Source organism: Oncorhynchus kisutch, unplaced genomic scaffold, assembly GCF_002021735.2.
Source record: "Oncorhynchus kisutch isolate 150728-3 unplaced genomic scaffold, Okis_V2 scaffold3711, whole genome shotgun sequence".
Lineage (NCBI taxonomy): Eukaryota > Metazoa > Chordata > Actinopteri > Salmoniformes > Salmonidae > Oncorhynchus > Oncorhynchus kisutch.
Window position 1 is genome coordinate 112,726 of NW_022265656.1, and position 11,757 is coordinate 124,482.

General features: G+C 44.4%; 1 non-coding gene across 1 annotated transcript; it reads left to right on the top strand.

The window, feature by feature from the left end:
- Nucleotides 1-7,125: 7,125 nt before the first annotated feature.
- On the top strand, nucleotides 7,126-11,333 carry LOC109882595 (uncharacterized). The gene is made up of 5 exons (XR_004209033.1): nucleotides 7,126-7,332; nucleotides 7,421-7,477; nucleotides 7,800-7,881; nucleotides 8,185-8,305; nucleotides 10,045-11,333. It is a non-coding gene; the product is annotated as an uncharacterized LOC109882595 (transcript).
- Nucleotides 11,334-11,757: the final 424 nt, after the last annotated feature.

An 11,757-nucleotide genomic window follows, 5' to 3' on the forward strand; every position in this document is an offset into this window, starting at 1 on the left:
CTCCAGGCTGTGTAAGGTCTATTTTTTCAAGAAGGAGTGATGGAGTGCTGCATCAGATGCATTCCACTGGGATTCTCTGCCTCTAACCCTATTACAGGGGCTGAGTCACTGGCTTGCTGGGGCTCTCTCATGCCGTCCCTGGAGGGGGTGCGTCACCTGAGTGGGTTGATTCACTGTTGTGGTCATCCTGTCTGGGTTGGCACCCCCCCCCCCCTTGGGTTGTGCCGTGGCGGAGATCTTTGTGGGCTATACTCAGCCTTGTCTCAGGATGGTAAGTTGGTGGTTGAAGATATCCCTCTAGTGGTGTGGGGGCTGTGCTTTGGCAAAGTGGGTGGGGTTATATCCTTCCTGTTTGGCCCTGTCCGGGGGTGTCCTCGGATGGGGCCACAGTGTCTCCTGACCCCTCCTGTCTCAGCCTCCAGTATTTATGCTGCAGTAGTTTATGTGTCGGGGGGCTGGGGTCAGTTTGTTATATCTGGAGTACTTCTCCTGTCCTATTCGGTGTCCTGTGTGAATCTAAGTGTGCGTTCTCTAATTCTCTCCTTCTCTCTTTCTTTCTCTCTCTCGGAGGACCTGAGCCCTAGGACCGCGCCCCAGGACTACCTGACATGATGACTCCTTGCTGTCCCCAGTCCACCTGGCCATGCTGCTGTTCCAGTTTCAACTGACCTGAGCCCTAGGACCATGCCCCAGGACTACCTGACATGATGACTCCTTGCTGTCCCCAGTCTACCTGGCCATGCTGCTGCTCCAGTTTCAACTTCCACCTGACTGTGCTGCTGCTCTAGTTTCAACTGTTCTGCCTTATTATTATTCGACCATGCTGGTCATTTATGAACATTGAACATCTTGACCATGTTCTGTTATAATCTCCACCCGGCACAGCCAGAAGAGGACTGGCCACCCCACATAGCCTGGTTCCTCTCTAGGTTTCTTCCTAGGTATTGGCCTTTCTAGGGAGTTTTTCCTAGCCACCGTGCTTCTACACCTGCATTGCTTGCTGTTTGGGGTTTTAGGCTGGGTTTCTGTACAGCACTTTGAGATATCAGCTGATGTACGAAGGGCTATATAAATAAATTTGATTTGATTTGATTTGATCAGATGACCTGGCCTCCACAATCCCCTGGCCTCAACCTTATTGAGATAGTTTGGGATGAGTTGGACCACAGAGTGAAGGAAAAGCAGCATATGTGGGAACTCCTTCAAGACTGTTGAAAAAGCATTCCAGATGAAGCTGGTTGAGAGAATGACAAGAGTGTGCAAAGCTGTCATCAAGGCAAAGGGTGGCTACTTTGTTGAGTCTCAAATATAACATGTAACACTTTTTAGGCTACTATTTTGGGCTAATATTGCATAGTTTTGATGTCTTCACTATTATTCTACAATGTAGAAACTAGTAGGAACAAAGAAAACCCTTGAAAGTAGATGTGTCCAAACCTTTGACTGGTACTGTATATGTATGTATATCTTTTTACTGTTCTAGGGATATAATTATTGTTTGGATAACCTTATTTATGATTTTTATATTTTCATTGTTTCACTCTTTATGCGATGCACACTACAGAGAACACTGGAAGACTAAATTATCACTGAATTATCACAGTGAATTGTTGTAATGTTTGTTTATCTGTCAATTGATCCCATATGGGAAGGGTTGCCAACTGGCGATGTGACACGAAAATAACATTTCATTCATTCATTCATTCATTCATTCAATAGTCCATAATTCACATTATACAGGCCTTCCTGAGGTTGAAATTGCTGCTCACGTCTCACAATATAATGCCCTATTTCTAGAGAACAAAACTGCTGTTCCTCACACCATAGCTTGACACCATAGCTTGACACATCTATGAGGTTTGGTCTTACTATTGCATCACCAAATGTGTATTCACCAAAACCAGTTCCCCAGCAATATGACCTTAAGACCACCCTTTTATTGTGCTGAATTGATTGGGTCAAGGAGAATGTTTCAAAACGCTCCAACCTCAGAATATTCAGCTTATTCTTTATTCCCCAGGGTTCTATTCATTATTCTACATTCCCCAATGTTCTATTCATTATTCTACATTCCCCAATCATTATTCTACAATCTATTAATTATTCTATATTCCCCAGGGTTCTAATCATTACTCTACATTCCCCCGGGTTCTATTCATTAAACTCTATTCCCCAGGGTTCTATTCTATATTCCCCAGGGTTCTATTCTATATTCCCCAGGGTTCTATTCATTATTCTATATTCCCCAGGGTTCTAATCATTACTCTACATTCCCCAGGGTTCTATTAATTATTCTATATTCCCCTGGGTTCTATTCATTAATCTCTATTCCCCAGGGTTCTATTCTATATTCCCCAGGGTTCAATTCTATATTCCCCAGGGTTCTATTCTATATTCCCCAGGGTTCTATTCATTATTCTCTATTCCCCAGGGTTCTATTAATTATTCTATATTCCCCAGGGTTCTATTCATTATTCTCTATTCCCCAGGGTTCTATTCATTATTCTATATTCCCCAGGGTTCTATTCATTATTCTCTATTCCCCAGGGTTCTATTAATTATTCTATATTCCCCAGGGTTCTATTCATTCATCTCTATTCCCCAGGGTTCTATTCATTATTCTATATTCCACAGGGTTCTATTCATTCATCTCTATTCCCCAGGGTTCTATTCATTATTCTATATTCCACAGGGTTCTATTCTATATTCCCCAGGGTTCTATTCATTATTCTATATTCCCCAGGGTTCTATTCTATATTCCACAGGGTTCTATTCTATATTCCCCAGGGTTCTATTCATTATTCTATATTCCACAGGGTTCTATTCTATATTCCCCAGGGTTCTATTCATTATTCTATATTCCCCAGGGTTCTATTCTATATTCCACAGGGTTCTATTCTATATTCCCCAGGGTTCTATTCATTATTCTATATTCCCCAGGGTTCTATTCTATATTCCCCAGGGTTCTATTCTATATTCCCCAGGGTTCTATTCATTATTCTATATTCCCCAGGGTTCTATTCTATATTCCCCAGGGTTCTATTCTATATTCCCCAGGGTTCTATTTATTATTCTATATTCCCCAGTGTTGTGTGTGGTACAACACCAACATGTATTTTTGTTTCTGCTGCTTGAAACTCAGGTGGTGGGGTGGGATGAGTGACACCTTGCCAATGGATCTGAGCTGGCCCTGGTCAAAAGTAGTGCACTGTGGGTCCTGGTCAAAAGTAGTGCACTATATAGGGACTAGCGTGCTATTTGGGAGACAACCCTGCTATTTTCCTTAACTGCTGAATTCCCCAGCTTAGTCTCAATGGGCTCTATAAGCACGGCGGTGTCATGCTACAGCACCATTGAGGGCAGAGCTGCAGAGCCGCAGAGCCACCACATCTTTCTTAATGGAGTGGGGAGAACTGTGGCGCTGCCCTGTTGCCATGGCAGCAAGCACTGCTCTTATTGGCATTTCCCCAGCTACTGTTGACTGGCTTGCTGTTCCTTCAGAATGCTCCCTTCCACGACACAGAGACCGCTCTGCTCTGCTCTCTGAGGGAGCACAGTGAAGCTTACCGTCTCCTCTGATGTAGTGACACTTCAGATGTTTCCCAATTGGCACCCTATTCCCAATAGGCCCCTGGTCAAAAGTAGTGCACTATAAAGGGAATAGGGTGCCATTTGGAACAAAGCCTTAATCCCACTGCTGACACCAATATCTGAATCACATTATTCCTAACTAATACAAGGTGCTGCCCAATAACCACCTCTCATATATCTTCTGTCATACCTTTCTGTAGGTATCGTGATGTTGTTTCAGAAGACTTCTGGATTGGAGAAAAAGAGAACTTCTTATTTCTTTTTATATCTCGTGTGTTTTTATTCTACCTTATTATTTTTAATATTACATCGTTATTGATGACTGCATTGTTGGGTTTAGAGTTTGTTAAAAAAAGGCATTTCACTGTATTTGTGCACGTGACATTAAAACTGGAAACTGCCGGTACGGTGGTCCTTTAGGTGGTCCTAAAGTGTCACTGTATTTGTGCACGTGACATTAAAACTGGAAACTGCCAGTACGGTGGTCCTTTAGGTGGTCCTTTAGGTGGTCCTATGGGGTAAAGTGTCGGTTAAAATTCAGTTACAGTGCACATGCAAAACAATACCTTGAACCGTTTTGAGACGCTGTCCCATCCCTGGTATGAGGAGAACCGTTTTGCGACGCTGTCCCGTCCCTGGTATGAGGAGAACCGTTTTGCGACGCTGCCCCGTCCCTGGTATGAGGAGAACCGTTTTGCGACGCTGTCCCGTCCCTGGTATGAGGAGAACCGTTTTGCGACGCTGTCCCGTCCCTGGTATGAGGAGAACCGTTTTGAGACGCTGTCCCGTCCCTGGTATGAGGAGAACCGTTTTGAGACACTGTCCCGTCCCTGGTATGAGGAGAACCGTTTTGAGACGCTGTCCCGTCCCTGGTATGAGGAGAACCGTTTTGAGACGCTGTCCCGTCCCTGGTATGAGGAGAACCGTTTTGAGACGCTGTCCCGTCCCTGGTATGAGGAGAACCGTTTTGAGACGCTGTCCCGTCCCTGGTATGAGGAGAACCGTTTTGAGACGCTGTCCCGTCCCTGGTATGAGGAGAACCGTTTTGAGACGCTGTCCCGTCCCTGGTATGAGGAGAATGGTTTTTCCTTGTTTTGTATTTTTTCCACAAATCATTGTTCAAATGTCATTGAATTGCTGCCATTTGAACAATGGTTAAATAATAAAAACACAACATTATTATCATCGTTATACCAGGGAAGGAACAGCATTGCAAAATTGTTTATCACAAGTGTGTTTCCTTTTGATAACAACATGTTACAACACATCACACTTTACTATTGTCTATGTAACTCCACTTCTTACTGGACTTAACAATAGTGATCACCGATTTCACCAGAATTACAAGATCGCAAAGTCACGCCCCTTGGTTGAGCAACTACAAGGACTTGTGTTACATCTAGTATAAAATGGTTAGAAGACATGGACTTGACTCCTGATCACACAGACCAGCTCCAGCATCTTGTCTGGACTCCTGATCACACAGACCAGCTCCAGCATCTTGTCTGGACTCCTGATCACACAGACCAGCTCCAGCATCTTGTCTGGACTCCTGATCACACAGACCAGTTCCAGCATCTTGTCTTGACTCCTGATCACACAGACCAGTTCCAGGATCTTGTCTTGACTCCTGATCACACAGACCAGCTCCAGCATCTTGTCTTGACTCCTGATCACACAGACCAGCTCCAGCATCTTGTCTTGACTCCTGATCACACAGACCAGCTCCAGCATCATGTCTTGACTCCTGATCACACAGACCAGCTCCAGCATCTTGTCTTGACTCCTGATCACACAGACCAGCTCCAGCATCTTGTCTTGACTCCTGATCACACAGACCAGCTCCAGCATCTTGTCTGGACTCCTGATCACACAGACCAGCTCCAGCATCTTGTCATCTTGTCCAGCACCCTCTCTCTCTGTCTCTCTCGTGGTTAGAATGGATAGTTCAGAGTGACGATGTTTCTGCGGTTGTTGGCTCAATGATACCGAATTCCTAGCTGCAGACTAGTAATTAATATCAAAGACTTGTTCTTATTCTGTCCGTATCGATAGTCTAAGAGTTTAACCACGTGGGATGGTTAAAAGATTCAGCAATCTACTTAAACCTTATTTCCCTCTGTGATAGAGGTACTGGTCTGGTCTCAAACCTTGGCCCTCTTGTTATCGAGGTAAGCTGGTCTGGTGATAGAAAACCCAGGTGGGGGTTTTATTCGGAACATAGAAAAGGCTATCTCATGTCCTGTCCTGTCTGTGCCCCTGGAGGCAAAATTCCTTTGTTCACTCTATGAAAACTCACTCTATCTATACTGTCTGGCCCTGAGGCAGGATTCTCCTCCAGGAATTTACAACCTCTCTGACCACAGCAGCCTGGGTGTGGGAGACAGATGTAGGGGGATGGTGCAGAGGGAGGGGGAATAGCTTGCACATTATTAGAACATTTGAAAGGAAAAATGTTTTTCCTAATTTTCCAACGTTTGGTTTTGGAATATGTTGGGAGCTGCAAAGACGATTAAAAAAAGTATTATTATTTAACCCCTTGTTAGTAATTACTATCTTGTCTCATCGCTACAACTCCCGTACGGGCTCAGAAGAGACAAAGGTCAAAAGCCACACTGCTTCTTAACACAGCGCACCTCCAACCCAGAAGCCAGCTGCACCAATGTCAGAGGAAACACCGTGCACCTGGCCACCTTGGTTAGCGCGCACACAGGAGACAAGGATATCCCTACCTACCGGCCAAACCCTCCCTAACCCGAACGACGAACCCAGAGTCGAACCCAGAGTCTCTGGTGGCCCAGCTAGCACTACGATGCAGCGTCCTAGACCACTGCGCCACCCGAGAGGCCCCACATGATTTTAATCTTTAATGAACCATCAGTACTGGACAATTTGATTAATCATACCTGGGAATTAAACTTTAAATTAACCTGGGAAGTTGGTTCATCTAGGTTACTATTGTAAAGTTTAAGATGTATAATTTAATTGGAAGAACCTAGAAAAGTATGTTCAACAATTTAAATAAATAAATTGAATGAGACGATGATACCCAAGCAATTGAGATTGCTGGATTATCAAAAAAGTAATGTTAGGTACTTTCACTACTATGGTACACTTTCCCCTCAGGCCACATCCATATGGGATTCCCACTGGAGGCGGGACTGATTGATTGTGCTTTGCAAAAGCAGATTTTACTGATTGATCAAATCTAATGAATAATCAAACCTGTATAGGCCATCTGGGAATTACACTTTAAATTAACCTGAGAGCTTTGCTTCATCTAAGTTAATGTGGAAAAAAATTCATATTGTCTCATTGTAGAAGCCCAATCAATTTGGATATTATTTAAAAGATCCACTTAAATCAGGCAATTTCACTTGTTAGTTAAATTGTATGAGACGTCGATATTCAGTCAATTGCGATTGGCTGGATATCTTAACGTGATCCAAGTTTGGATTTCCCTACTTCTTTTAAGAGATGTACTTGCGATTCTCACCACCATTGATGCAGAATGCTGAAATCAAACGGAAGTACAAAGGGCGGGACTTCCGTCGCGCAAGGCGGAGGAATTTAAACGGGACACAGGAAGAGAAAATATTGTTTCCCTTTTTTTTTTAGCTTAGCATCTCGTGCAAACTAATCCTACTTTTTTCAGAAATATTACTTCCAATGACAAAATTGGGTTAATGTGAGAAGACCTTTTCGGCATACTTTGCTAGCGCCAGCGTCTTGTTACTGAAGGTAAGAGACTGATTGGGTTTCCTTCTCTTGTTGTGCTTATTGTCTGATGTTATGGGGAAGGATTATTGAATGACACCTCGCTCTACAGCTCAACAGAACCTACAGATTCTACCTGTGAATCCAGTCTAAATTCCTGTCAATCATGGTAAGTTCCTTCTATCATTGCATGTTATGTATGAGGAATTAGAAATTACTTTAAGTTATCTTATTACCCAGAGATCTAGAGGAGGGTTAATGACCTATCACCTCCACATGTTAAAATGTGTCAGTTCACTTTGCTAGTTCTTCATCTTTAATGTTTAGACGGTTTGATGAAAGGCCTATGTTTTATTGCCCTCGGTCTGCGTCTATGTATCCTGTGTGTATATTCTCTTCATTGTGGTCAGAAAGTACTGTAAATGTAGCCTACTTGGAGAATAAAGGTGATTCTGATAACATATGCTATTTTCTTCTTTCTCCCCGTGAAGAGGTCCTTGGCTGTAGCTGTAATGCTGTGTGCACTGCTGCCACTGTTCCATGCTGGCTGCTGGTTTGAACAAGCTAAACCAGGTAAAGGACAAAGATAACCAGCTGTTAACACACACACACACACAACCATAGGGCTCTGGGCAAAAGTAGTTGGTGTTGTACCGCACACACACACACACACCCCTGTACATTTATCAATTTAATAAAATAACCACTTGTACCAAATCATTATGTGATTTTAGTGTTTTATATTTGTATTTTATGACCTGTAAAGAGCATCTCATTTCATATTGTTATGCAATTATGTTTCTAATACACTTGAGTCTTGAATCTCATTGAAAAGACAACAAACATAGTGATATGTTATATTGTTTCCTTGTTTAGGCATGAGGCAGTGTCTTTACGACAAGGATGGGACGTTGCATGATATCGGGTCCCGCTGGAGGACCAGTGATTGCATGAACTGCTATTGTCAAGCCAACGGGGACATGCAATGCTGTCAGGCGTGAGTACCATACACCGCTTTTATTCTAGCACCCACTAAATGTCTGGTCAATAAAACCCTCAGCCTTCCCAGTCTGTACCACCACACTGGTCCATATAACCCTCAGCCTTCCCAGTCTGTACCACCACACTGGTCCATATAACCCTCAGCCTTCCCAGTCTGTACCACCACACTGGTTCATATAACCCTCAGCCTTCCCAGTCTGTACCACCACACTGGTCCATATAACCCTCAGCCTTCCCAGTCTGTACCACCACACTGGTCCATATAACTCTCAGCCTTCCCAGTCTGTACCACCACACTGGTCCATATAACCCTCAGCCTTCCCAGTCTGTACCACCACACTGGTCCATATAACCCTCAGCCTTCCCAGTCTGTACCACCACACTGGTCCATATAACCCTCAGCCTTCCCAGTCTGTACCACCACACTGGTCCATATAACCCTCAGCCTTCCCAGTCTGTACCACCACACTGGTCCATATAACCCTCAGCCTTCCCAGTCTGTACCACCACACTGGTCCATATAACTATCACAGTGCTCATTATTTCCATCTCTACAAGCAGCGGTTTAAGTCTTCACTGACATTTTCAACCTCTAACTGACCCAGTCTGTAATACCTACATGTTTCAAGCAGACCACCATAGTCCCTGTGCCCAAGACCGCCAAAGTAACCTGCCTAAATGACTATCGCCCTGTAGCGCTCACATCTGTAGCCATGAAGTGCTTTGAAAGGCTGGTTATGACTCACATCAACACTATCATCCCGGAGACCCTAGACCCACTCCTCTCCCTCAACATGAGCAAGACAAAAGAGCTGTTTGTGGACTACAGGAAAAGGAGGGCCGAACACGCCCCTATTCACATCGACGGGGCTGATCGTGGACTACAGGAAAAGGAGGGCCGAACACGCCCCCATTCACATCGACGGGGCTGTGGTGGAGTGGGTCGAGAGCTTCCAGTGTCCACATCACCAACAAACTATCATGGTCCAAACACACCAAGACAGTCGTGAAGACTATTCCCCCCCAGGAGATGGAAAAGATTTGGCATGGGTCCTCAGATCCTCAAATAGTTATACAGCTGCACCATCGAGAGCATCTTGACTGGCTGCATCACCGCTTGGTATGGCAACTGCTCGGCGTCTTGATTCAAATGCGCTACAGAAGGTAGTGCGTATGGCCCAGTACATCACTAGGGTCAAGCTCCCTGCCATCCAAGACCTCTATACCAGGCGGTGTCAGGTTGTTTTCAAAGACTCCAGCCACCCAAGTCATTGTCTATTCTCTCTGCTATCACACGGCAAGTGGTACCAGAATGCCAAGTCTAGGTCCAAAAGGCTCCTTAACAGCTGCTACCCCAAACCATAAGTCTCCTGAACAATTAAACACCGTTCGGGCCTCCATTTGATTCATCTATACATAGTCACTTTACCTCTACCTACATGTACAAATGACCTCAATTACCTCGACTAACCTGTACCCCGCACATTAATTCAGTACCCACTCTACATATCCTCGTTATTTTATTGTGTTACTTTTTAAAATTTTAGTTTATTTAGTAAATATTTTCTTAACTGCATTGTAAGGGCTTGTAAGGAAGCATTTCACGGTACGGTCTACATCTGTTGAATTCCAGCGCACATGACAAATAATATTTGATTTGAGAATGAGTGGGTGAGTGATAGCTCATACATTGTTTTACCAAAGCATTTGCTGATGTTGATTGTTTGATTGCAGGTATTCTGAGCCCACAAGATTTCCTGATGATTGCATGATGGAGTTTGACCAAAAGGCATGTAAATACAACGTGTTCAAGAAGACCGACCGCTCCACCTCATGCCCCATCTACGGCGGTAAGGGGAAGTGATGGCTTTTCTTCCCCCGTGCTCTCAGGGAATGAAGAATGAAAGGGAAAAGTACAGTATTTGTTTTATAGATTTAATTGACATAATTGTTAGCTTAGCTCAGCCATACTGTCGGGTAACTTTCTGTTACTGTAACGATTGAAAAGCCATACTGTAATGTGTATCATTGAAGATCTGTTATCATCTGCTCTGACTGTGTCATGAGAAGAACCTGGGTTCAAATACTATCTGAACCTGTGAGCGTTTGATCTGTCCTGCCTGGAGTGCCAGATGGGCGGAGTTTGCTATTTTGGGGCAATTCTATTGGTTCACAAAGCCAGTGTTTCCTGACCCTGGACCTCAAGTACCCCCAACAGTACAAATGTTTACTGTAAACCTGGACAAGCACACTTGATTCAACTTGTTAACTAATCATAAAGCCTTCAATGAGTTGACTGAGTTGTTTGTCCAGGGCTGAAGTTTAAAATGTGTTATGTTGGGGGTACTGGAGGACCAGGGTTGGGCTGTTGGGGGTACTGGAGGACCAGGGTTGGGATGTTGGGGGTACTGGAGGACCAGGGTTGGGCTGTTGGGGGTACTGGAGGACCAGGGTTGGGATGTTGGGGGTACTGGAGGACCAGGGTTGGGATGTTGGGGGTACTGGAGGACCAGGGTTGGGCTGTTGGGGGTACTGGAGGACCAGGGTTGGGATGTTGGGGGTACTGGAGGACCAGGGTTGGGATGTTGGGGGTACTGGAGGACCAGGGTTGGGCTGTTGGGGGTACTGGAGGACCAGGGTTGGGCTGTTGGGCGTACTGGAGGACCAGGGTTGGGCTGTTGGGCGTACTGGAGGACCAGGGTTGGGCGTACTGGAGGACCAGGGTTGGGAAACACTGCATTTAGCCATGCAAGCTCAATCAATCAAGATAAAGTATTTGAAATTATTTCAAATATTATTTGAACCCAGGTCTGTTAAAGACACATAAGCTGCATAATGTACATGAGGTGTTGATATATAACCTTGAATAATAATACTGTTTATCAATGCTTTCTTATTAGTCCATAGCCATAAAGGTGGATATTGATATGCTGTTTCTCCTGTGGTTCCCGACCCACAATGCAGTTGCTTTGGATACATTTATACATACATTCATTTAATGTCAATAAATCTATACAATCAAGGTTGTCTTGTCCTTGGGGCTTATGTGTAGAAACTCTAAAACCCTGGTCACATGACATAGGAGCTGACTTCCTCTTCCTCTGTGGTGTCACATGGAGTAGTTCACTCTGAGCAGGTTTGGTGAACATTTCCTGAATTAACTAAGGGGTCATTATTGTGTTTAACTACTACTAACTAGGGCTACCAATGGGGCCAACCACCAACCACACTCCAGTTAGCTCTACTACATGTATTTACATCACAGGAGGTTGGTGGCACCTTAATTGGGGAGGGTAGGCTCATGGTAATGGCTGGAGTGGAATTAGTGGAATGGTATCAAATGCATCAAACAGTCCATAAGTTCTGTTCCAGCCATTATTATGAGCCTTCTTTCACTCAGCAGCCTCCTGTGATTTATACGTGAGTCACCCTGCCTGCCCCCTGTGT